The sequence below is a fragment of the Canis aureus genome, chromosome 34, assembly GCF_053574225.1.
Source record: "Canis aureus isolate CA01 chromosome 34, VMU_Caureus_v.1.0, whole genome shotgun sequence".
Lineage (NCBI taxonomy): Eukaryota > Metazoa > Chordata > Mammalia > Carnivora > Canidae > Canis > Canis aureus.
The window spans coordinates 22,124,285-22,150,738 of NC_135644.1; the positions used below are offsets into that span (position 1 = coordinate 22,124,285).

Genomic DNA, 26,454 nt, shown 5'->3' on the forward strand with positions numbered 1-26,454 from the left:
TCTTTGTCCTTGATTTTAACTTTTAATACTATATAACTAGGTGTGATTTTGTTTGTTTGTTTGTAATTATCCTTCTTAAAGTTAGTAGACCTTCTTGTATCTACTTGAAAAACTCTTACCCCATGTCTCTTGAAATATTGCTCTCACTTCTTTATTGCTTTTCTCCTTCTTGGACTCCAGCTACACATATGTTAGACCTTTTCTTCAAACACACTGTCTCTTATGCTATTTTACATATATTTCATTCTTTTTTCCTTTGGTGTTTCCTTCTGGATTTTCTATTTAGCTCCACTGTTATTAAATCCATATATTGACATCTTAATTTTAGTTGTGAGGTATTTTGTGGCACCTTTTGTTTTTGTTTTTTATTTTTAGAATTTCTAATGATTCTTACTGTAGGTTTACTTTCTATGGTGAAATTTTCCATCTTTTCATCATAGTATTGTTTATACATATTAATAATAGTATCATTGACTTCTATTATCCTTGATGTGAATTGGCAAATGCTTTAAAAAGAAAACATGATGATAAATGTTAGGGTCACCTCAATGATTTTCCATTTTCTTAGGAAAATAGGTCTCTAAAGTTCTGGTTGCCTTGGTTATTTTCCATTGTTTTAAAATAGTGCTGTATCTTTCTTTGTCTCTCTCTTCGTGTTTTACTCAACTTCTATTGCTTTACTCAGGATGATAATCTGAAATGAGCTGCACAAAAAAATTCCCCAAAACAAAATACACCCCCCCAAAATTAGCCCTTTTTCCGGCCCATAGTTTTATTTCAACAAACATTTTCAACTGAAATAATTAACGTACTAAATGTTGAGTTTGTGCTAAAAATCTCAGAATGAATATTTCAGTTGTACTAGAACTTGCTCATGAGAACGCCTAAGGTGAATGGGAATAGAGAGGTACAAGAAATGTAAAATGTAAAAGGGTCTTTTTTTTTTTTAATTTTTTACTGCAAAGTAGAGACTTAGTAAATTAAATCTTTCCTCAAAATCTATTTCCTATACTCTGCCCAGAACTATTAGGAGAAATAAGGAGAAACTATCTCCCAAAAAATAAAACCAAATAAGAAAAATTTTTTAAATTTACAAGCGGTCATGATTTCCTGGAAATTGTCTGATTAAAAGGTAAGAAATTTATAAAGTACCAGCTCCTTGTTTGACCATGGTATGGAGAGACATTGTATTCTGATACTTTCTGCGAACAATACTATTAAAAGTACATGGGTCATTATCCTTCCAAGTCTTTAAAACCTTTCAAATCTCAATTCGATATCAACTTCACATCAACAGGGTCTGGACTAGAGTGAGACATATAAAGCACTAAGGGCATGCAATTTAAGGACATACTCCCTCTCAAGGTCATAGAAGAAGCAACCCCATATTTGCATGCCCCTGGGAGTGAGTGACTCCTTAAATTTTAGGTCCTTGGTGGGTGGTATGTCTCATCTGACTTTTAGGCCTACTTTTGAGGTTATAATTACAACAAAATCTCATGATTTTCTCTTTCTTTCTTTCTTTCTTTCTTTCTTTCTTTCTTTCTTTCTTTCTTTCTTTCTTTCTTTCTTTTTTTTTTTTTTTCTTTATCTCATGATTTTCTAATTGTGGAAGCAGGCATAGAAAACTAATTGACTCTCCCAGGGCCACATTGGAACCTAGAAGACTGATCAAAGTAAGTAGAAAACTTGGGGCGCCTGGGTCGCTCAGTGGGTTAAGTGTTGCCTTTGGCTCAGGTCATGATCTCAGAGTCCTGGGATCGAGCCCCAAATTGGGCTCCCTGCTCAGTTGGGAGCCTGCTTCTCCCTCTCCACTACCCCTCACTGTGTGTGTTTGCTCTCTCTCTCTCTGTCAAATAAATAAATAAAATCTTTAAAATAAAAGTAAGTAGAAGACAACTTTGGTAAATATGGATAGGATATACAATTCTCAATAGTCAAACTTAGATCAAAGCCATATGAGTAACTTAGAGTAGCAACAGCAAAAGTCAATTTCCCGGAATCAGTCCTCAAATATCCAGCATGCTCCATACCCTGAAAGAATAGTTTTTTTTTGGTTTTTGGGTGGGACACACTGACTTTAATGTTTTTTGTTGTTTTTGATCTCTGCCACACCAGTTAGGCTTAAACTTGAATTAACAAATGATACTTAAATTTTGTCCTCTAGCTTGATGATCCTTAGTTACAAAATCAAACTATTATTGTGTATTCATTTTTTTTTACCTTAGCAGACGTAGCACTAATCGCCACAAACATGTTAACAAAGGCATTTGCAGTCAGCGTGTACAGAAAAGTTTTAAGAGATTCCCTCTATAGGAGTGGCCTCTGTTTAAGAATGTAGAATGATTTACAGGTGTTATAGGCATGCATTATTGTTGAACTGCTGCTCGATTAAGGCATTTGTGGAACTACAGAAGGGCTGCGTTGAAAATGAGTGCACCTGTTTGCAACCTGCTAAAAGATGCTTTGAGAATAAAATGCAGTTACCCAAAATAGTCCTAAAATCAGAGATTAGAAAGCCTCATCTCTTTCCAGCCTTCCTTTTTTTTTTTCTGTATTCAGTGCCTTTCTCAGGTGTGAACTGAAAACTTCACTTTGGGTCAGAGTCGTTTTACTTAGGAACGAAGGTTGAGTTTAAAGCGGTATCTCTTAAGTGTAGGTCAATGGTTGATCCATTACAGTACCCAACCCTAAATACTTTTTGCAATTAATTATATCTATATCTGTTTTTATAGAGGAAAAGAATAAAGAAATGACAGTCAGCAGTTTTAGGAAATACAAGTTAAAGGTGTCCTATCATTTAAAATGATATATCATTTTGGAAAGAAAATTTAAAAGCTGGTATATGCAATCTAAAATTAAATACAGATTTTGAATTTCAGGCTGTGAAGCTAAAAAGATCAAAGGAAAGTCTTTATAGTACTTTGGAATTTGGTATAATACTTCCCGGGAGGTCATTTACTCCCATAATTTAGTCTGACTTATTTTGGCTTCAGGTCCATTAAAAATGTGCAGCAAAAAAGGAGGCCTCTTTCTACTTTAATTTTTAACAGCAACTTGTCAGTAGAAAAGAAAGGTGTCTGAAAGAGGATCATCTATCATAGTTCTAATAGCTTTCAAATCTTCTAACTTTTTGAGTCCGATTGAGAAAGAAACTTGCCTTGAAATATCTATATTTTAACCCTTTCCACTGTTCTGTGGGAGAATATTACCTTTGATTTTAAGTGTTGCTCAACTGTGTCACCACCTCCCATGATACCCATGGTTGCTACCCTTTAGCTAAGGAAACTTCAGATGCCCTGAGGATTAAGTGTGTTATTAGCAATTTCGTTCCATCTGTTCTTTTCAAATGATTGAGTCCTACTGATGTGAATTCAGCTCATCAGTGGAAAGATGACTGCAAAAAATGAAGACCTGGCTACATAATTCCTTTTTCTTCTTTCTTTCCTGTCCTTCCTCGCCTTTGTCTCCCTGCTCTGTTTCTCTCCCTTCCTCTCTATCTCTCTTTCTGTCTCTCTTTCTCTCTCTCTCTCTCCATACACACACACACACACACACACACACACACACACACGGAAGGATTTTTTTTAGGCTGCATTACGCAAGGGTTAAAGTGCTTGGCTGGACTCAGAAAGGCAGGAATCTCATGCCCTATGTTTGTACATGTATAGGTTTCATTGTAGTCAGTTCATTTTTCTAGTCTTCAGTTTTCTTCTTTGGAAAATAAGGATGTTGAGTCAGATGAGGTCTCTTTTATGCTTGAACTTGTCCTTTTTAAAAAAATTTTATTTATTTATTCATGAGAGACACACAGAGAGAAGCAGAGACACAGGTAGAGGCTCCCTGCAGGAAGCTTAATGTGAGACTTGCATCCTGGGACTCTGGAATCATGCCCCGAGCCAAAGACAGACGCTCAACCACTGAGCCACCCAGGCGTCCCTATGCTTGAACCTGTTCTGAGCATGCCTAGTCTGGGATAGTAGTAATTACTGTTTTATGATGGCAAATCCTACAGTGTAGTGCTCATCTCTTCTTAATGTGGGCCCAGAAAACTGACAAAGGATTACTTTAATTGTATCAATGTAATTCAACTAAGCTTTCTAAGTGTTCATCAGAGCAGATTTCTACTTTCTATGGAGACCTAAATGGCTATCAGTCAGCTCCCGATGAGTGGCTACCTAGAATCCTGTGCTGGGAAGGAATGTGAAATGAGGTCCAGGGAGCCCTGCGAACTCTGAGCACTGGCCTCCATTGCTGAGCAAGCAGTACGTAAGTGGGGCACACCCACCACTTATTAGCCATCTCTGACTTCCCTATTTGTTGATATAATGCAAAATGCACTAGTAGGAAGATATTATCACAAATCCAGCTTGAATGAAAGAAAATAGAAGGCAAAAATACATCTTTACATAGAATTACCAACCACAGCTGCAGCCCTTATAAACTTAGGGATTTCTAATACTTGTCAATCCTAGAATTATTATTATCATTACTTCAAGAAATACATTTATTTTTTTGGGCCCCCTAAACACATTTACAAAATAGAGGTATATTTTATTGAATTTTGTTAATCTAGGAACTTCAGGACATTAATTCTGTGCTTTTTGACATATTTTAGGGAGTCTCCCTACCAACCCACCTATGCAATCCTCATCCTTTAAATAATTCCATATTGGCTTGGTTTACTATGAGAGGTAATCTCTGGGACCACTTTTTGACTCAGATGAAATAAGGTTCTGGAAGGTCAGCCTCTATTGTATTATAATAGAGGAATATGAACAACATTAAGCATTATAGAATTTATATTCTCATTTTAGTGGTATATTAGGTTGGTAGGAATTTTTAGATATTTTCTATTGTATATATAATAAAACCAAACAAGCACTTGGAGATCTTGGCACCATACACTTCTCAGAAACACTTATGATATTTGCTGAAGAGTTTGGAGTATATATTTACCCCTTGTGTAGCATAGTGTGATTTGTTACATTATGCAGAGAATTCTAGACAAACCATATAAATTCTAGACAAACCATATACAAAAGTCTAGCCAAACCACAAATAATCTGTTGACCTCCTTGCATTTTTCTAAGGTTTTTATATTAAAAGGTTTTATTTTCATATAATTTCACACTTACAGAAAACTTAAAAGCTGCAAGTGGTTCAGGAAACATCCTATATCCTTTACTTATTCACTAGTGTTTCACTCCTCTCATTTGCTCCCTCTTCTCATTCCCTCTTTCCCTTCTCCTTCCTTCCCTCCAGATCCTTCCATTCCCTCCACTTTTTTTTCTGAACCAAGTGGCTGTTAACTAGAGCTACCATGCCCCCTTTTCTGATTACTTCAGTGTATCTTCTAAGAACAAAGTCATTTTTTACATGACTACGATATAATGAGCATTAAGTCAGAAAATCAAATATTGTTACTATTATATGACCTAGAGCTCAAGTCCAAATTAAATATATTTTATAACTAATTTGTATTTTGCTGGGAAAGGTTCAGTAGTGAGGGGATATTGATGATATAGGAGAGGGATGAGAATTATTAGAGCACAACCTTGAATATGCCAAATGAGTTGCTGTCTGGTGCACAAACCATGGAGATGTCTTTGGTTTTGAGAATAGGCAGATTGTATGGGCACAGACAAGAATGGGTTGATCCATTCTGTCGTAATGGAAACTTGATGGTCTCCACTGTTACTTTTATCTTCTTAGATAACTAAGAAGCTGATATTAAGGAAGGAGGAGGAGATTTAATGGTTTAAGGGGGGAGAATAGAGCAATGGGATGATAAATGGATCATGAAAATGTGTTATGATTGCAGGTAGCATCGAGGGCACACTTAAGACTAGTGGTCCTAAAGGTAAAGTAACACAGCGGAGCATGACTACTTTCTCTCAACCACCCTTGGTGGTTTACATGAAGGGGATAGTTTTATTTAAAGCAGGGCTGATATTTTGACATGGTTGTACAATGAAGCAAGAATAGCAGAGTTGAGGGTTTTATGCAAGGGAGTAATGTTGAAACCTGACCCTACCTTTAAACTGGAGAGTGGGGAGGTGAGAAGCTTACAGGATGAGAGACAGTGAAAAAGATTGCAGTTACTGTAGTAATGATGAGGTCTAGGAGTTATTCTAAGAGGTGAGAAAATTAACTAAGATCCCTGGAGGAGATGTTACGGGACTCAGAAATCCTGAGTTTTAGAAAGAACAATCTATATGAGAATTGAAATTATGACAGAAATAGTCACATTCTGGCCAGGTAAAATATTCCAGGAAAGAGGAGTGACACCAAGCAACAAGGACTGGTAAGTGTGTGGTGGTGTCCAATGACAGAGTCGAAATTTGGAATTTTTTTTTTTTTTAGTGGAGGGAGGTTCGTCTGAAAGCAGCAATGGGGAGCATGGAAAACACTTAGCACACCTCAGGCTCGAAGGGACAGGGAAGTGGGGAGAAAACATAAAAGGGCTAGAAGTGAGATAGAGGTCTGCAAAGCCAGGCTTCTGTGAAGCCTGCAAGGAAAGGGTCCCGCACGCCCCAGAAATGCCACATCTAAGAAGGTTTTCTTCTCAGCACAGACTTCACAGCTTTGTGCATGTAGTCTTGCAGTGTTCCATCAGTTGGTAGTGAAGTGTCTTAAGGAGAAGCTCCGCTTTCTAACTTACAAAATGTGTTATAAGGGCTTGGGAGAAAAGTTGAGAGTAAAAGGTTTTGTTGATTATAAACCATCAATTCCAGAAGTGAAAGGACTTGAGCAGTGGGGAGAGATGCAGATATGAAGTAAAAATAAAAATGTAAAGCTTTAGGGATTGGAGTCTGGGAACAAGAGGATGACCTTCAGAGATTCTGATTCAATTGGTTTTGGGTACAGCCCAGGCATTAGTAGTTTTAAAAACTCCCAGTAATACTAATATGCTGCCAGGGCTGAGAACCATTGTCCTAAATACTTTACTTGTATTAAATTATTTAAACAATTCTTCTAAATGCCTACAAGCACTATATTAAATTCACAACATGTGACACACACAATGTTACGTATCGTAAAGACTAAGTGAATAAATCACTCAAGCACACACACAGTTCTGTTTATCCATCACTGTCATTGTCAATAGCTCTAAATTAACACAGAGAGATTTCACCCAATAACTAGATGGTTCCATGTTCATTCATTGAAAAGATCAAATGAAATCTACATCCAACTGGAGCTCGGAGACACGTGAGGTCATTTGACATCGTGTGCTTTCAGAGTGTACTTCTTGAGTAAAAATCCTTTCAAAAATGAGCACACTTTTGCTCTCTTCCTGATTGTGTTGTTTATTGGAGATCAGGCTAGGATAAAATAAATGCTTTCGTCCTAATTTTAATAGCTCAGTACCTGTTTGAGTCTTTGACTATGAACACCTTTCCACAGTCTCTATTTTATAACATTTGGAGTTTACATTTGATTTTTAATTTACTATGGCAATAGTGATTCCAAATCCTACCAGAGGTGTTTGGCTGCCCCATATCTTCATACCTCTCCTGTCTGCCATTGAAATATCTCTCAATTACCTGTGTTAAGACATGTTGCTAAACAACTTTATTTGGAATTCGAAAATTAAATTTGCACTCTGATCATTACAGATATTGATAAAATAACAATCATCTTCTGATCAATGGTGGCCTGATTTCATAGTTTCCCATAGTAATATAAAGCAACAAAAGCAAAAGATTGTGCTCTAATTTTAATTTTAAATCTACGGTGGTCTGCACGATTTACTGGGAACTTATCTCAGTTCTACCTTAATTATGATGAGGCTGAGCATCATCTGTCAGAAACAAACACATTGAAGTTGCTGAACTCACTGCTCACAGATTTTCTTTTATTATAATGTTAAGCACAGGATGTAAGAGATCCTAAATGTAGCACATCAGAAAAATATTATCTTCTACAAATACAATGATTTGGATTTGCTCCTATTCAGAAGACGTGCTGAAAATGCTGTCGGATATTGTACACTGATTTCTTTCAGTCTGCAATAGCTAATCCCCCTTTTGGATTGATACAAGTAGTCAAATCACTCCCAAATCTTCAGGAAATGAAAGGCTAGATCACTAATCACCGCACACATACTTCACTTTAATATTTCATTCAGCATTGATAGAAGATTATAATGGAAGATATTATGAAAGGGCACCGCTACAATTGTACTCAGTGGGCCATGTGTAATATTCGAAAGCACAGCATCTCTGTGGGTACTTGGCAAGCTGCAGTTGTTAGGTGAAGAATAAATGTTAAACCGGATTCTCCCAGTCATCCAATCAAAAACATTTATTATGTGCCCTCTATGTGTAAAGAACGACATTAAGTATACAGTTTTTATCTCTGCTATTATTCTAAAACTATGCTCCTGGTGTGTTTTAAGCAGAGCTGAGTGGGTCGTGCCATTCGAATAAAATGAAGGTATTTTTTCCCAGTTTCTAGAAAATAAGTTAGGGCTTCGGACTTTTTCAATTTTTAGCTTTCTTCTGCTAGTTATCCTTAAATGTTAGATGCCTGCTGCTGTTTGTTTATGTCATAGCTTATTTTAGATAGTTTTACAAGCAGGAGTTATTGGAGTTTAGTGCATTTTTATTTTAAGTTGTTCAGGAAACAACATCCTGATTACCAAGTGTCCCTTTTTCTCACGTGAACAAGTCTGAACACCAGTGTCTTCAGATGCCTAAGGAACAAGTCTAATTCCTTAATTCGATTCAGGCTGCTAAAAATGGGTAAGTTCAGACAGTTGACTAGCACACAAGTTTCTAAAGTGTAATCATGTACTTTGAAAGAATTAATGCAGCATTTTATGTAGTTAAAGAGTGAAAATAGGTTAGATCCCAGGAGGATTTGGTTTATTTTGTTTGTACTTACATGATTTTCTAGTGAATGAAGTTAAATCATGTCTATTATTTCTTGATGCCAATCATTTCCTACAACTGCATCAGACCATCTGTAAGTTTAGGCTTCACAGAATATGTAACAAACTCATTTTATTTTTGTCAAATAGCATTAGCTTAGTAGTTAATAATAATAGCAAACTCTTACTGAGCACATACTTTGTGTAAGGAACCATATTCTACACCCTTTGACTCATCCAAGTCCTACAACCACCTTATGAAGAAGGTGCTACTATTATCTCCTTTATTCGGGTGAGGAAACTCAGAACCTAAACTAAACCTCATTACCTAGTAAAGCTAGTGAACTAAACCTTGTACAAATCAGAGATTCAAACCCAGTCAATTTAGCTACAGAGTCTGTGTTCCTGACAATTGAGCTAAACTAACCCCTTTTTTTAAAAAATTCAGAAAAGTTGTATTATTTAGGATGCCTTTAGCTGCAAGTATCACCCTAACCTAAACTGGTGGAAACAATAAAAATAATTTAGTGGCTCACATAATTAAAAAGACTAGAAATAGCACTTGCTTCAGGCAAGGCTTGATTTATTGGTTCAATGATGTCACTAAGAACCCAGTTTCCTTCAGTCTCAATGCTCTCTTTTCCCAAGATGGATGCCAGCCGCGTCAGAGGAAAATGCTTCCTTATTCACATTCAGCAAGAGAAAAAAAAAAAGTGGCTTGGTCTCAGTATTTCTTGCAAAAGTCTTGAGACTCACTCTGAATGAGCCGGTGGAAGCTGCTGACTGCCCCCTGAATCAATCACTTTGGTTAGGGAGATGACCTGTTCTGCTCGGTTTAGGCTAGATCACATTTGCTTCCCTGAAACCACAGAATCCTCAAATGGGTTTCTGGTGACGGGGACGTAGACACTCCAAAAGCAAACCACAGATGTACACAGAATATAGTACTTCTGCAGTCTATAGTCTCTTACATGAAGGAGATCGTCTTCCTGCATGATTACAGGGAAGTCGTTTTCCCTTTCACAGTTTCGAGGTTCAACAAGATCGATGTCATCTATCATGACATTGAGATGGGCAGTGATGATTTCAATGTAGGAGGCTGTGGACTGCAGTCATACCAAAGAAGCCACTTCTCTTTGTCCTCTTCCACTTGCATGTTTATATCAAGTATTACAAGACTCTTTCACTATGAGCCATATACACATATACACACATATATATGTATATGTACACGTATATATGATATTTCTATTTCTTCATCTATCATTTATCTCTGCCTGATGCCTATTCTTGGGAATCAACCTTCAAACTGACGAAGATTCCATATAAAATGACTTTGGGAGGAGCATCTATTCTAAAATCATCTTGTCAGGCTACCATATAAGTGGCAATGGCTATAAAACCAACATTCATCCAGAATATTTCACTTTGTGGACATTTGGATTACTCAATAAAGCAGAATAGAACATTTCATTTAAAATGACTTTTTCAAATATCACTAGCTGACATTATTATCCATAGTTGTTATAGGAATAATTTTTTTTCTCTAGTACTGTTTTTGCTTTTTATTCACACTCTTTTAGGAACTAAGTACTTCTTTGAGATATGGAGCTCACAAAGACTGTAGTCTGACAAATTTCAATGCCAAGGTTACACTGGCGGCTTGTGATGTGTAGGAATGAAATTTGTGTCCAAAGGAGACATACATGCTTCATGTTCTTCTACATTTAAAAACAAACACCATAAGAAATACCCACCTCAGGATTCTCATGTCAAGGCTAAACCATTTACAAAGTACAGTAATAAACATGCAAATGGGAGAAGAAACAAAGGAAGATAAGTGATTTCTTTGGTATGACTGCAGTTCATGCCATCCTAAACTGAAATCATCGCTTACCCATCTCAATGTTACGGTATATGACATAGACAGTCTCGTTGAAACTCGAAATTGTGAAAGAGAAAATGACCTTCCTATAATTATGTAGAAAGACTACCTCCTTTATGTCGGATGTTTCTATCTCAATCAGTTGTGGTGATCTACTTGAATTAACTGTAGTGTTTTACAGATTTATACAACACAAAATGAAAGTACTTCACTGAGTATGCGTGTGAATCATGGAATTTTTTTAGATTTTCTCCACCTGTCTAAAAAATGTAGAGCTGTAACAGAGCCATAAAATCTGGAATCTCCAACCAGAATATATCTTTTGAAATAACAACTGAGAAAAGTGAAAAGAAAAAATATTTAAAATAAAATGCTATCTTTACATTCATATTTTTTTCAAATGAACTTTTACGGCAGTTTTAGATTTTCAGAAAAATTGCAAAGGTAATACAGAAAGTTCCCATACATGCTATAATCAGTTTCCCTTATTATTAACACCTTATATTAATATAGTATTTTTTTACAATTATAAACTGATATTGATGCATCATTATTAACTAAAATCCATGCTGTATACAGTTCTTAGTTTCTAAAATAATTTTTTAATATTTTATTTTAAAATATACAGAATTATTGTGAAAAGTACTGAATTTCCATGTACCCTGCACTGCATTTTCCCTATTCTTGACATTTGTATGGTATATTTGCCACAATTAATGAACCAATATTGATGCATTAATATTTAAAGAGTCTATACTTTATACAGTTTTCCCCTAAGGTCCTTCTATTTTAAGATCCAGTCAAGGCTATCACATCACATTTGGTCATCGTGTCTCCTTAGGCTCCACTTGGATGTGACAGTTTCTTGGACATTCCTTGTTTTTAATGACCCTAACAGTTTTGAGGATTATTGATTAGATATTTTATAGAATATCCCTCAGTTGGGATTTTTCTCATAGTTCTATTTGGTTGGACTGGATCTTTGAGTTCTGAGGAGGAAGAGCACAGAAGTAGGGTTCTGTTCTCATCACAGTGTATCAAGGAACGTAGGATTTACCAGTGTTGATATTAACCTCAGTTACCTGGCAGAGGTCCTGCTAATCAGGTTTTTCCCCTATAAAGTAACCCCCCTCCCCATACTGTCCTTTTTGGAAAGAATTTTTTCACACAACCTATACTTAATGGGATGGGGAAGCCATGCTCCACCTTGTTAAGGGCAGAGGATCTATATAAATTATTTGCAATTCTTCTGCATGGGAGATTGATCTCTCCTCTATTTACTTATTTTTATACTCAATTTTTTATATGCATTCGTGTCAATGACATGAATCTTGACCAGTAGTCAAATAGCATAGACAAATAGTCAAATAGCATAGAATTGACATAAAAACATTTATTAGAAAGAGTGAAAAACGTGGCCTAATAGGCCAGTATTCCAGGGTTGGGCTGGTATTAATTGGAAATGTCCAGTATTCTAGGGAGGGCATGAGACTTTCCTCGGGTATAAACTTACTTCTTCCTTGCATTATGCTGTCAAATCTTGTCTAAACTCTTTCTGTTTCCTATGTTTAACTGTATCTTAGTGATAATGGATTGCAGTGGTCCATTATCTTCTGGGCAAAGTAGCAGATACTAGGATTTGTTCTAATTGTCTCTCTCTGAACGTTTATTAGCAACAACAGCAACAGAGGCACCAACAGCAGAGACACTACTAGGTTTATTGAATGGGCCCCACTGTGCTGTGTTTGACACAGAATGAAATTTAAGCCTGACCATAGCGCTATGAATCACAATGTATTATCCTCATTTTGAAGACTAGGAAAACTTTAGAAGGTTAAGGAACTTGACCAAGATCACTAAGCTGGCAAATGGCGAGGCTGCGATGTAAACTAAGATTTTTGTGATTCAAAATTTTAAGTTATGAACTACTTTTTACTGCTTCAACTCACTTCATCACTCATAGTGTTAATGACTCAGCATTTCTCCTCTCAGTCTTTGCCAAGCTGATTCTTTTTTAGTTTATGATACTTTTGTCATTTCAGCTCTCAGATAATTAAAATTTTTCTCCTATATGCCTTTTCTGGTCCAATAATATCATGTGTGAAATGCTGTAATAAGAATTTTTCATTATGTTTTGTTGCTTACGCATTAGAGTTTTGTTCTGGGGGCTAACATCATGTTAGCTAGTTGCTAACATATTTGATTTTTCCGATGGTTTCCTTGGTGTTCCAAATCTCATTAACATTTTGACTAAGACTATTCATTAATCCATATACCCAACTAATTACCATTAATCACCTGGCTTTTCTTTCAATAAAACTCCGAGTGAATAAAAATAATACACATATCAATATAGTATGAAGAGAGAAAGTGGTGAAAATTATGATTAAGGGATAGGATTCAGGAAAAAGATTAATTTTGAATAGGAGTATCAGAGCAGCCTTCTTGGAGGAGGTAACATTTGACTTAGTTCTTAAGCAGCTGATAGAATTTGTGAACATGGAGATGGATGTGAGCACAGTACAATGTAGAATTAACCTCCAAGATTCCACTTTCTTCTGGTTCTCTTTGTATCAGACACTTTTAGGTGCTCATCATCTTCTACCTGCCTTTTATTTTATTTTTTATATTTTTTAAAGATTTTATTTATTTATTTATTTATTTATTTATTTATTTATTTATTTATTTATGAGAGACAGAGAGAGAGAGGCAGAGACACAGGCAAAGGGAGAAGCAGACTTCCTGGAGGGAGCCTGACATGGGACTCGATCCCGGGATTCCAGGATCAGCCCCTGAGCCTAAGGCAGATGCTCAACTGCTGAGCCACTCCGGGATTCCTATATCTGCCTTTTAAATATAAAATGATTGGCTTCTGTCTGCGATTCTCTTCTTTTTGTTCTTTATACACACGGTGTGCCTTCAACTATCAGCCACATGTTGAGAACCCCAGACTTTTCTTTCCACCTACAAAATATCTCAATAGACATCTCAAACTCAGAATGTCAAAAATAACTCCTGTTCATTTCTTAGATATATCATAATAACTAAATTAATTTACGTTTGAGTCAAGCGTTCCTAGGTTTAAGTGCAGTTTCTTTTTCTTTTCTTTTTTTTTTTTTTTTTTTAAGATTTTGTTTATCTATTTGTCAGAAAGAGAGAGAGAGCACAAGCAGGGGGAGCTTTAGGCAGAGGGAGAGAGAGAAGCAGTCTTCCCATGGAGCAGGACTCCAGGATCAGGACCTGAAACCAAAGGCAGATGCTTAACTGCCTGAGCCACCCAGGTACCTTTGAGTGCAGTTTCCTTCACATACTTTAGGGCAAGTCACTTAATAACTATAAGCCTCAGGGCAGCCCTGGTGGCCCAGCGGTTTGGCGCCGTCTTCAGCCTGGGGCGTGATCCTGGAGACCCTGGATCGAGTCCCACGTCAGGCTCTCTGCATGGAGCCTGCTTCTGTCCCTCTACCTCTCTCTCTCTCTCTCTCTCTGTCTGTCATGAATAAATAAATAAAATCTTTAAAAAAAAGTTTAAAAAAAAACAACTATAAGCCTCATTTTTTTCCTCAGTAGGACAAATAGTAATTGTACCCACATTATTTAGATAGTATAAAAATTAAATAACATAGATGTCTAAGTTCTCAATGCTGGATGTTATTGTTATTATTTTTACAATTTTAGTAAAGGATGTCACCATCCACTTGATCATCCAAGCACCAAACTTTGCAATCGCCACCAATGAAGCTCTTTAACATCACCTTCCACAAATGCTGTCAATTCCATGTTCTGCATGTCTCTTTTCTATGCCCACCTGCTACTTCCTTAGCCCAGTCCTCTTCCTCTAATTACAGTAGGTTACAGCTAATTTCCCTGCATTAGGTCATATCCTGCTTTTTAATTAATACTCCACATTATTGCTAAAATAATGTTCCAAATATGCAAATCTGGTATTTCTCCTCTGCTTTAATCGATAGTCTGTATTATTTAAATGTTAAAGTCCAAACTCCTTGTCATGATCTGGCCTCTGTCATAACCTCCTGAATTATCCCAAATAAACCCGTGGCTGTGAACACCATAGTACTAAATCTCCCTCCTCTGCACCATGCTACTTATTTTTCTTCCCAACATTCCATACTGTTTCACACTTGGACTTCTTGGAACCTTGACACATCAATGTCTTTTCCACCCACGCTGCACTATGGAAAAGGTATCCACGGCCCTCAGAAATGTCTTTTCCAACACCTTTTAAGACTGACTCAGCAACTTTTGAGTCCCCATTGCAAACTTTACATGCTATTTCCATAATACCCTAAACTTCTGTTGCACTCATTTATTTACAAGCCTTTCAATCTTACCAGACTAAGTATCACTTGAGGGCAGGAATCTCACATTCTGATTTAAAATTCATTCTCAGATCCTTGGCATGTGATAGGTATTTAATAAAAGCTTGCATGCATTATTGAACAAATTGGTCTCCAAATGATCAAAGTTTACTCATTTCCTCACACTTCTGTTAATTTATATATATATTTAAAGATTTTATGTATTTATTCATGAGAGATACATAGAGAGAGGCATAGACATAGGCAGAGAGAGAAGCAGGCTCCTCATAGGGAGCCCGATGTGGAACTCAATCCATGGACCGGGATCAGGCCCTGAGCCGAAGGCAGATGCTCAACCGCTGAGCCACCCAGGAGTCCCTCTGTCAATTTATATTAATTCACAACAACATATCTATTTTTGAGATACTTTACTAGACAGAGAAGTTTGCTAGACAGGGAAGTTTTTCATTGGAAAGAGAATTCTGTGTTTTTTGACCACCAAATCATTTATGCCGATGGCACTAGACAATACCGCTGGTACCAGCTCTGGAAGACCCAACTCTAGACACATCTTCATTTATCTCAACCCATCATTGGTTTTTTCTAAACTGGGTCCCCACCCATGTCAAAGTAGCTCTGGCTGATGGGATGATGGTCCCATTTCTCAGATAGACATCTTGGAAAGCAAATTTGCCTAAGGTTCTCCTGCATCTGATGTTGAATTCAAAAGTAAGTTTAAATTTGATAGACAGAGCTAGAAAAGATGCCCGGCACCTTCTGAATTTAGCCTGTCACCAGGTACACCACAATGCAATTTCCCATTTATTAAGAAATAAAATGAAGACGAAAAGCATTTAATTTTAATTGCCTCTGATGCTCACCATATTGTCACTTTTCACTGGCTCACTATGGCTGCTCAGTTAGAATTTCTCTTTCATGCAAACAACAGGACTAAATTGAATTACATAAAAAGAAGCTACACACTGACTCCCAGCAGTATGTTTTGACAAAACATTTTGTCTCCATAAATGATTTCAGATCCTGTAGTCAAAAGCCTTGACTGCAAATAATGGGTTCATAAAACCTATCTTTAAAATTTTACCTGACAGTAATACCGTGCAAATATCTGCACTTCCAGTTCACCTTCTCCACTTGTTTACATCAGGATTTTAATAGAGTGGCTGTCACAGAACAACAGCTAAAGGCCACTGTTTGATAAGTTCCTATAAAAACACACTGTTTAAAATGAGAATTTCCTTCCTAAATTCAGCCATCATAAAAGGTGATGGTGGTGGTGGTGGTTAGAAAATTATTGAAGAAAACATGTTTTCTTGGAGGACCTCAATAAAATTCTCAGAGTTAAGTGACATTCTAAATAGTGATGACTTTCAGATTCTGAATTTTGAGTTGCTAAAGCAGCACCTGGCAAAAAAGTACTCCACATAGTAGGTTCTCAATAAATGTGTTCCTCAAAAATTACAGCACCCATTCTTTAAAAATGTGGCTTAGAAGCTGAATTTTGCCCTAGTATGTTAACTTTATCAAATAAAAATATGAATTCTTTCCATAATGAAATTGTATTACTATTTTAAAAGCAACAAAATATATACATGCTATGCATGTTTTGCTTATTCGCTCTTAAAGCCTCACGATGGGAAAACAAGTAAGACCTTAAGAGTGAACTGAAGGTTTGTTTAGCGCTTACTACGTGGCTTGCAAGGTGCTAAGCACTTTGTATGGGTTATCTTGTTAAGCTTCTCATCAGGCTGATGAAGAAGGTATTTTTTTTTTAGAAGGTATTTTTTTAATGAAGAATCTAAGAAACTGTTCTATTTCTTAAAATTCATTTTTCCATTTAACTGAAACATGTTATTAGTAATAATGCCATAATAAGAGTAATATATGTGAAACATTCGGTGTCTTCAGAGAATATCTTTTTTTACTTGTTTTTTTTTTTTAAGATTTCTTTTTTTGGAGAGAGAGAGAGAAAGAGACTGTGCACAAGTGTGTAGCAGGGAGAGGCAGAGGGAGAGGGAGAGAGAATCTGAAGCAGACTCTGAGTGCTGAGTGCGGAGCCCAACGTGGGGCTGGATCTCATGACTGAGATCATGATCTGAGCAGAAATCAAGAGTTGGACACTTAATCTACTGCGCCACCCAGGTGCCCCCCCCTTTTTTTTTTTTTTACTTCTCAACAGCATTTCTGAATGTGGGGATCCTATCTCTCGCTGAAACATGTTTCGGTGTCTGATGCTTTTTTTCTAAAAACTCTGCAACTTCTTTTAATATCTCAAATTCAGCTTCAGTTTTAACAAGGTGAATTCCACACCTGTTTTAGTTTGGTTTTTCAGTTCTGTGAAATAAATAGCAACAGTGTTAGTTAGCACTATCTACATTTTAAGAAGTTAAAATTAGCTATCATTTTAAATATCAAGTGCCACAGTTACAATCGTAGTAAGAATTTGAAAATGCCAAAGAGTACTTCTAGACTCTCATGTACCTTGTCAAGACTGGACACTACCCTTCCATTTTATTTTCTGCTTTCAAAATGATTGCGCTAACTCCTACTCATTTCAACTGGTGTTCTCCTTCGAGCCAACCTTTTTTTTTTTTTTTTTTCTTTCTAAAGAAGCTTGTTTCTTTGTGAAAGTTCCTGGAATGATGTCAAATGAGAATTGGTCACATGACATTCTCTTTCTTGGCAAACTCCTTCCACACGATTAGAGAACTTTTATAAATTAAAATTGTTGAGATTATTTTAATTCTTTTTTATTCTAAGTAAATTAAATTCTCTGTCTTGTACTCTCTTGCTCATTTTATTTCATCAATGTCTATAATTTGAAAATAGGAAGGAAATTAGATTTTGGCTCACAATAAGATGATATTTCAGGGATTATAGCATCCCCTGTGATATTAAAGACTTACTCTATTGAAGAAGAAATGGCAATCCATTTTTCGTTTGTCTCGTTTTGTGATATTGTCTTATGTATGTATTCCAAATCTATGCTCCTTTTACAAAATCCCTAGGAAAGACCTCTGTGAATCAGCATGCACAAACCCTTGAATCTTGAGGTTGAGACAACATAAGATATGCAGCCCGGGAACTGTTTTGCCATTCAGAGTGCATCATTTCTTCACCACAGGGGAAAGCTTCAAAAAATATTGAATTCAACATTCTCATAGCAGTACTTGTTTGCTCTCTTGCTTAGGAAAAATGTTATAGCAACTCTCACACTTTTGCCATTTCTGAGAATTGAAGAACCACGGAGTGTTAGAACTGAAGTGTATCTTAGATATGATTTCGTTATTCAGAGGAACTAAATTGTGCTTCCAGTGTTCATCCACATGGAAAACCCAGGAGGCAAATAAATAGGGGGTCCCAAATTGAGTCTCCCATCTATTTTTCTCTAATCTCATGTTTGAGACACTTAATGTGGTCATTTTTATCCTTGGACTCAAGATGCAATCGGAACAAAAGCAAAAGTTACACCCCCACTCCCCACTTGTGCCCATCTCCTTAAAGGGCAAGGAAATCTTATATTTCACTATATTTTACTTCCCAATTTACCCCAGGTCAAATGCTCTCACAGTCAACAAGTCTATGAGGATCATGAGTTTGGGCGTCAAGCAAGGGTGATAGAAATGTAACTGGGGACTTTGTAACCTCAAGCAAATTACATAGCTATTTTGAATCTCAGTTTTACCACCTGTAAAATTCAGGGAATAATAATATTTACTCATAGCATAGTCTGAGGAATTTAATATATTGATTCCAACACAATTTATCCCAACACAGAGAAGCCTTCAACAAATAATAAACACTGCTGTTGGATTTACTACAATAGGGATGGAATATATCTTTGTAATCACCACCAGCAGGATGTATGTTCCTTACTGCCTCCTCAGTCACTACTCTCCTAGTTATTATCCATTAATTCACCTGTTTTGGAATGTTCTATGAATGGAGTTTCTGTAAATAGAATTTGTATCTGGCTTGTGTTTATAAGACTGATTCATATTACTATGTATATTTATGAATATACTAGTATATGTTCATTCTCATTACATGAAAATATCACAAATTATTTATCTATCCTAAAGGTGATAGGATCTTTGGATTGTTTGTATTTATTTATTTATTTATTTATTTATTTATTTATTTATTTTTTGGATTGTTTTTAAATCGAGTTTATTATGAATAAAGCTGCTGTGAATATTCTTGTACATGTCTCTTGATAATCATAGATGCATCTTTCTCTTGGATATAAAACCAGGAATGGAACTACTGGTTGTAGTTTATATATACTCAACATGAGGAGATGCTTTTAAGTAATTTTTCAAAATTTATACTCCCACTGGAAGAATATGAGAGCTACAGTTGCTCCACATGTTGCAAATACATACTGTTATTTTCATACTGTTAACTTTCAAATATTGACTCTTCTGTTTGGTGTATAGTAGTGGTATCTCATAGTTCATTTCCCTAAAAAAGCTGAGGGCTTTTAGTTATTGTTGTTATTTGTTTTTTCATATTTCATTGACCAAATGAATTCCTTATTTTGGAAAATGTCATGGAATTTTTTATGCGTATTTCTATTGGGGTGTTTATTATTTTTCTTATTGAATTTTAAAAGTTCTTTACACATTTTGGATTCATGTCTTTAATATGTATATTCCACAAATATATTCCCGGCCCCTTAATAGCTTGCCTTCTACTCTCTTAATGATATATTTTCGTAAATGGCCACTTGAGTACATTTTCTTTCTTTTTTAAAGGGTTTATTTATTTATTCACTTGAGAAAGATGGGGAGAAGCCATGGGAAAGAGAGAGAGAGAGAATATCTCAAGCAGACCCCATGCAGAGCTTGGAGCCGGACGGGGTGCAGACCTCAATGCGGGGCTCAATCCCCTGACCCTGAGATCATGACCTGAGCTGAAATCAAGAATCAGATGGACACTCAACTGACTGAGCCATGCAGGTCCCCCTTAATGATATATTTTGAGAAACAGAAGTCCCTAATTTTAATGAAGTCAAATTTAATTAACTTTTTTTTTAGTTAGTGCATTTTGTTGTCTTGATTTAGATTTATTTATTTATTTATTTATTTATTTATTTATTTATTTATTTATTTTCCCATCTGAAGCTTTTGACCATTGAGAAGATCAACTAAGGATTACATTATAAAAAGGAACAATTCACATTTTAAAAATGTAAAATTTTAAAATGTAAAAATTTTAAAAATAAGTTATTTTATTTTTTTAAGATTTTATTTATTTATTCGTGAGAGATAGGCAGAGAGAGAGAGAGAGAGAGAGGCAGAGGGAGAAGCAGGCTCCATGCAGGGAGCCTGACGTGGGACTCGATCCTGGGTCTCCAGGATCACACCCTGGGCTGAAGGCAGTGCTAAATCGCTGAGCCACCTGGGCTGCCCAAGTTATTCATTTTAATTCATCATGTGCAACCCTAAAAATATGTTTTATATATTAATATGAGTTAAAGGAGAGAAAAATAAAACAAAAAAAATCCAGTGACAGATAAGGAAGGAAAGCCAAAATATCTAGCCAACAACAGGCCTGAAAGCAGATATAGAAGAACAGAGAGTGGGATGCACTAAGTATAATGCAAGAATAAACACTTGACCAAAGTGGGAGAGAAGAGAACCTACAAAGAATTGAAGGAACAAAAAGAATTGAGAGAGAAAAGAGATGGAAGGAAACGGAAGGTTGGAAATTCAGAAGTAGAGGCTCCAATGAGGCCACACTTTTTCAAGTTGGGAACTATAGAGTAAGATCACCCGCTGATCTTGAGTTAATTACAATTTGATTAGTGACTTAACCACTGTTCAAAGATCTTCTACTTAAACCTGCTCAACATTGTTCGAAATAAATAGCAGCCAAAACAAGAATTGGGGAAGGGATTCTTCTTTGGACAGTGGCAGCTGAGGTCAGAGAAATACGTGAGACAACTTAGAATCCTACTCATCAATTCTGGGCCTAGAGTTCTTACTGCTGATTTTAAAGAATTCCTCTAAATAATGTTAGGTGTATGAATGTTTTATAGATTTGATATGTTTTTCATTGGGAGTGTGTGTCATGTCCTTTCAAAAAGTGATCTTGTCTCAAATCTTTTTGTGTCACAATAAATAAAAGTGACCCAGTGTGTAGGAGCTAAATGTTACTCCTCTTATTAGGCTAACATTTTCTAAACTGTAGATTTGACTCCAAAAAATTAATTTTATGTGTTGTGACAAGCAAAAATTTAATATGTAAATTTGAAAATGTCAGTGCATCAGTGGCAAATATTGTTTTTTTAAAAAAAAGCTTAATTCACTTATTTTTTTTTTTTTTTTTTAGAGAGAGTCTGTAAGCATGGGGGAGGGAAAGAGGGAGAGAGAGAGAAGTCTTAAGAAGATTCTTTGCTGAGCCTAGAGCCTAACGCAGGGCTCCATCTCAGGACCCTAAGATCATGATCTGAGCTGAAACCAAGAGTTGGACACTTAACTAACTGTGCCACCTATAGACGCCCCAATGGCAAATATTGTTTTGTGAAAATTTTGCTATTTATATATGTGTGGCTATTGTAGATTTCAATGCATTTCTGATTGTGGATTATATTAGCTTGCTAGGGCTGCCGTAACAAAGTATCACAAACTCAGTGACTTAAGCAACAGAAATGTATGGTCTTAGAGTTCTGGAGGCTGAAAGTCTGATATCAAAGTGTTGGCAGGATTAAATCCTTCCAGGGTTGTGAGGGATAGTTAATCCCATGCAGCTTTCCTACTGCTTTGCTGGCAACCTTTGGCATTCCTTGGCTTGTAGACACATCCCCTTAATCTCTGCCATCATATTCACATGGAATTCTCTCAATGTGCATATCTTTCTGTCTATAAATTTCTCCTTTAAAAAAAATATATTCTATTTATTTATTTATTTCGGACACAGAGTGGGGCAGGGGGTGGAGGGAGAAACAAACTCCCTGCTGAGCAGGAAGCCTGACATGGAGCTCCATCCAAGGACTCTGTCATCATGACCTGAGCTGAAGGGAGACGTGTAACTGACTGAGCCACCCAAGTGCCCCTTCTTCTTTTATAAGAACACTGTCATATTGGGTTCAGTGACCTTAACTCATCTGCAAAGACCCTGTTTTCAAATAAAGCCATAGTCATGGACATTAGGAGTTAGGACTTCAACATCTTTTGGGGGGATTCAATTCAACTGTTAAATTGGGTTATTGTCAAAAAAGTTTGAAAGCTTCTATGTAGGCATTTCTTTTCCACATTATCTTTAAACCCTAAAACCAAGCAAAATTGTATATTGATTTCAAGATGCAATATGGTATAAAGTATACTGATTTGGGGTGGTCCTCTCTGACCCTCATAACCACTAGCAAATAATTTGTATAATTCTAATTATACTTCTTTCTATTTAAGCAGCCAATGCACATCTTTCAAGGTGTTTAGAAAGTTAATAAGGAAGCTGAATAATGACTTATAAGGCCATATTTATATTCACTTAAGCTTACTTTTTATCAACCTTTAAGGATATAGCTAATATTTATGTAATACTTTAGCCATTTATAAAAATACATTATCAAAATATAAGGTTTTTATTAATCAAATGTAATCTACAAGATTGAGTTCCTTGGGAGGATATATGTAGATGCCAGATATTTACAACTAGCTGCATGTATTTATTCCCTGATTCTTAATCACACCACTGTATGCAGTCATCAGTTTTCTGACAACCATCTGCTTAGATGTCACTCATTCCTTCCACCCCGTCTAGTTGAAATTAAAATATTGACAGAAATAATTTTTGCATGGAAAGTGGAAAAGCTAATAGGGGTGGTGAAACTAGATTGGATTTTGCATGCATTGCCCCTGACAATATTCTGACAATTTTTAGCTTGCTTCTTCAAGTCATACAGCACTATAGGAAAATAAAATATAAAGCAAAGATTTGAACAAAGTATAAGCCTGGGTTTCTTCTGATGGTCTTACAATATTCTTGAAAAGTAAAAAAAGAAAGAAAAAGAAAAGAAAACGAGAGAGAGAGAGAGAAGGCTACTAAGCTGTAACCATCATATTTTATGGCAACTATATGAAGTTAGAAGAATGGCACTAATAGAGATAAAATGTTATTCTAGTCTTTTACAAATGCATAATGACAATAACAACAATAAAACATTAGACATGAAATAAATTTTTTAAATGGAATTGAGAAAGCATTTCAAAACTTTAAAAATATACCAATTATAAATTCATTTTGAAATTCTTAATTAACCTGGAATATTCTTTTTTGAGCATATTTAATGTCTAAACAATCCAACCCTGAAATTCTTTTTGACCTTACCAAAGACTTTTCAGTTAAATGAAAAATTCTAAGCTTAGATTTTAGAATGTCCTTTACATTATTAAACTAAACCCTTGATTTCCTACTCTTAAAAAGCTCATAAGCTAATAAAAAAAAATTATACCACTAAGTGGTTGGGTTTATCCTCCCAAAACAAAAAGTGGTATCCCCAGGGGAGTAGAGGCTCATATGTACTTACAATTTATTTGATTTTAAAAATTGTATCCATGCAGTCAACAGATAAATCATTACATCAGGGAACTGGATTATGATGGCATACATTGACAAGGACAGGGAATGAGACAACAGAGTGAGTGGCTAGTTGAAGGAATCAGAGGAGCTAGTTGAAGGAATCAGAGGAGCCATCAGAAAAACAGAAACAAGAAAAATAAAGATCATTTCCTCTATGCTCTTTCCAAAGGCATGGGAGAGGGTTTTCCATATTTGAATCAAAATTGCCAGTATAGAGACAATCTTTCGGCAATGATGCCGGGATATCTCAAAGATATGACCAACTTCATTCCAATCTCTGGCCATATTTCTTCCTTCCTACATCTCACAATGCACACATTTCTATCTCCTATAAAGGAAAAGACATTGGTTTGGTTTTCTTTCTTTCTTTCTTTCTTTCTTTCTTTCTTTCTTTCTTTCTTTCTTTTTTTCTTTCTTTTTTCTTTCTTTCTTCTTTCTTTCTTTTTTTTTTTTTTATTTTAAAGCCAGGGCAAGTACATCCTGAACTTCCAGTTTTGGAAAAGTGTTTCATTTCCCCTTAGATCTATTCATAGTTTTTATCATTTATAGTATAAGTTTCCATGTTAGACTATTGGGGACAAAGATGAGACAGGAGAACTCATGGCCCCTTGAGACAGGTGGGACATGTACTGTAGAAAATGGATATGATAGATGGTAGAGATAGAAGGAATGGAGAAGAAAGTGGGGTGCAGGAAAATGTTTCAAGGGGAAAGTAATATTTGAATGGGGTTTTGAAGGTAAAGGAGAAGTTTGAAAACTTGAGTATAAGCATTTTGGGCAGAGGAAATACTATGTTCCAAAATAGCATCATGAAAAGGCTTAGCTTAGCAAGAAAGAAATTGAACATGATTAGATCAGAAAAAAAGAATGTTCATCCAGAGGATAGACATCAGATGTTGCTGTTCTAGTCTCAGTTCACCTTTCCCAAACCAGGAAGGAACTCTAACTAACACATGAATCTCAGTTCACAAACACTACCCCATTAGCCATGGCATGATCAGTCCCTGTCTAAGTTGATGAAGGCAATGGCACACATCTTACAGGACAAGCCCCCTCCATTTTTCTTTTTTATTTTCTCTCTCTTTTTTTCTTTATGATTCATTTATCTATTTGAGAGGGGAGATAGTAACAGAAGGAGAGGAACAGAATCTCAAGATACCCTGCTTTGTGCAGAGCCAGGTGCAGGGCTCGTTGCCGTGCTTGCCCCCACGACCCTGATATCATGACCTGAGCTGAAACCAAGAGTCTGACACTTTACTGACTGAGACCCCCAGGTGCCGCCAGCCTCCTCCTTTCAAGATGAGTATGACTCAAGTAGAATGGTCTATTGGCCATATGAAAACATGGACTTCAGGAGTTGGCATATATGATTAGGCCAGTGCTTCACAAGTGGATTCTACTATCAAGAATTGTGCTTATGCTAAAGATGTAGCAGGAACCAGGAGGTCATGAATTATAACTTTGTCCTACTGAAGACAGAAAAAAAAAAAAAAAAAGCTGAAGTCAAGGAAATTAAGTGACTTGCTCAAGGTCATACAACATATCGGTGCAAGAGCTGGTGCAGAAACAAAGATTTCTGGCTCCCAGGCCGCTTTCATTTCCTCTGTGCCATGTGCTGGTTCTGTCAAATGGAAGTGTTTGCTGACAAACCCATGAAAGAAATGATAAGTTCCTTGAAGAACTTTGAAGATAATAGACTTCTAATTACCTTTTCCTGAGGAATCTTGCCTTAGATTTGCACTCACTTCTGGATTTGCCATAATGTAAACTTCCCTGAGCTTTCAGAAGGGAAGCAACAACAACAACAACAACAAAAAAAAAACATTCATTCTTTTTTTAAAGATACCATTTCTAGTGCCCACTGGTTTTGACCTGGTTGAGACTATCAGATATTATCTGCGTAATTCAGGTTTATGTTGCTTTCAGCCAGGGTCCCAGTGGGAAAAGGAGAGCTCACCTACAAGGCTCAACTGAAGAGACTTCAGGGAAAGTACTATTGACAAAGAAGTGGGTGGGATTAAGGGAAACTAACACTGGATGGTGAGTCACTCCAGGACCAGCTAAGGTTGGAGAGATGTTGCCAACCTAAGTCCAAGGACGGAAGGTGGAAAAACTGCTCCTGGAATCTGGAGGGAATATTTGCAGATGTGAGATATGGCCCTCCGATGGAAACCGTGGCTATAAATATAGGAATATAAGTCATCACCAATCGGAAGCAGAGCAAGGAGGGAGCCAGGAATTATAAATACTCCAACTCCAATTTTTTTCCTGCCCTCTGATCTCCTCAGTGCCTCAATTTGATCAAACCGAACAGAAAGTCAGAGAATAAGGCCGTGCAAGGGAGTCTCCAAGGGCACAGAGAGGAAAAGGATACAGTGGAGCGTGCATCTGGAGGAGAAAATGGAGAAAATTCAGGATGGGGCGAACACAAATGCATCCCAGGCCTGCCCACCCCCCACCCCCCACCCCCGGCTCTCTTCCATCCACTGGTTCCACAGTGCTTTCTGGAGGTGCCAACTCCACAAACTGCTCTGATTTCAGAAAGTTTACCTAACACTACTGGGAGAATTATGTAAATATGAATAGTTTGGCTGAGCGGTGACTAAGGAGAGAGGGAAACATGACCTCCATCTGCAAGCAGTGGTGGGAATGGAAATGATTTCCTGTGGGAACACGGCTGGTATTACTGTTAAATCATTTGTATACTGTTAAATGAGTTGTGTGCTGGTGGGGCAAAGAGGTCTTAGAACTGTGTTTGCTGGCATTCTCCC

General features: G+C 36.5%; 1 long non-coding RNA gene across 3 annotated transcripts in view; it reads left to right on the plus strand.

Annotated features, from left to right (window-relative positions):
* The window catches only part of LOC144304840 (uncharacterized), a 261,780-nt gene that overhangs the window by 106,991 nt on the left and 128,335 nt on the right, over window positions 1–26,454 (plus strand). The window contains exon 5 of one of the 3 annotated variants that reach the window (XR_013371829.1): window positions 1,619–1,676. The exons of the other annotated variants lie outside the window; for them this stretch is intronic. This is a non-coding gene — a long non-coding RNA (uncharacterized LOC144304840). The remainder of the gene's footprint in view (window positions 1–1,618; window positions 1,677–26,454) is intronic. 3 annotated transcript variants of the gene reach the window in all.